Source organism: Mastomys coucha, unplaced genomic scaffold (genome assembly GCF_008632895.1).
Source record: "Mastomys coucha isolate ucsf_1 unplaced genomic scaffold, UCSF_Mcou_1 pScaffold9, whole genome shotgun sequence".
In the NCBI taxonomy this organism is placed as follows: domain Eukaryota; kingdom Metazoa; phylum Chordata; class Mammalia; order Rodentia; family Muridae; genus Mastomys; species Mastomys coucha.
This window is the reverse complement of record NW_022196915.1, coordinates 89,869,554-89,871,053: the sequence shown is the minus strand read 5'-3', so window position 1 is coordinate 89,871,053 and position 1,500 is coordinate 89,869,554. Positions and strand designations below refer to the sequence as shown.

The 1,500-nt window shown below is 44.6% G+C and overlaps 1 non-coding gene across 1 annotated transcript; it reads left to right on the top strand.

Moving 5' to 3' along the window:
• The first annotated feature begins 209 nt into the window (after positions 1-209).
• Positions 210-340, top strand: LOC116085510. The gene has a single exon (XR_004116610.1). It is a non-coding gene; the product is annotated as a small nucleolar RNA SNORA17 (small nucleolar RNA).
• The last annotated feature ends 1,160 nt before the right edge of the window (positions 341-1,500 follow it).

Genomic DNA, 1,500 nt, shown 5'->3' with positions numbered 1-1,500 from the left:
TGATTAAGCTCAGTGGTCACAAAATGATACCTGCACACAGGAAAAGAACTTATAGGAGGTTTGAAGTGGGTAAAAGGATATAAGAGACTAAGAGAGTGTGGAGGTGATAGTACGTAGAATGCATTAATATATATGGATTATAATATATGTGGGTTTATCAAAGAACCAATTTAATTAATATATATTAATTTATATGTAATTAGTATGTTCTTGTACCTAGAGTCATTGCATGTGTGAGTGTTGTGTCACATGTGCATCAGTAGGTGACAGAGAGAGAGAGGCTATGTCTATGCTCAGTGTCATGACCTGTGACTATCTGAAAGATTAGTAGCCTAATACTCCATGAAAAAAGTGAGCCTGAGACGACCGCCAGTCCAGCACCATGCATGCCCAGATGTGCTCTCAGGGCAGGGAGTAAGGCAGAGACTAGAAGAGCCCTGCCTGAAACCACAGGCCTTGGATGGGCTAGAAAGAGGAGTGAATGTGAAATGACAACCAGTCTGCTGTCATGGGGCTTTAACAGGGAGCTAGCCTGTGATCACCACCAACCCGATGTCACCAGAGATGACACCAGGCAGGCGTCACCAGAGAAATGGTGATTTGCATTTTTGCAAAGGAGAGTTGGTGAATGCACACAACATCTTTACTACTGATATCTCAAGCAGAAGTAAGTATAGATGTCCTACTGGCAAAAGGCCAAACAATTATGGGATTTCCAAAAACACAATACTTCTCTGAAATAAAAGAACTGAACTATTAATCAATTACAGCAACTTGGATGACTGCAGAAAATCATGTTGAGTGCTGGACATAGTGGAACAAAACTGTAATTGCTGAATTTGGGAGGAGTTACTTCAAGTTTCAGGCCAAGCTGGTCTGTAGCGCAGCTCTAGATCACCCAGGACTACACAGCGGAGACCCAACTCTAAGCCTGGCCCTCAAAAAAATAGAATAGTGAGTAATAACTACCCAACTCAAAAGTTATGTATCATAGAATCATATGAGTATACAATCATGTATATGAAATCATACACATATGTAACTATATACATATAAGTAATCATATACATACACAATCTTATACATGAAACACATTTATAACACTAAACTTTAGAAATTAAGAATTGGAGAGACTCGGGCGGGATTCGCCATTTTCTCTCGGGTGAGATTCTGAGACTGGAGTAGCCAGCCCGGAGGCGCCTTTAGGCCAGAGACTCGGGCGGGATTCGCCATTTTCTCTGGGGTGAGTTTCTGAGACCTGAGCAGCCAGCCTGGAGCCACAAGCCCCACGACTCCCAGGGGAGCCGCAGGGCGGCAGGGACTCAGCTTCCAAGTGACAGGGGAGGTTCAGCATCCTCCTCTCCCCCTTCCCTGCAAGTGGAGGGCCTGCCTCCAGAGAGCACATTAAGCTAGAGACCCAGGCGGGATCCGTCATTCTCTCTTGGGTGAGTTTCTGAGATCAGAATAGCTACCTTGGAGGAACAGGCCCCACGAGTCGCA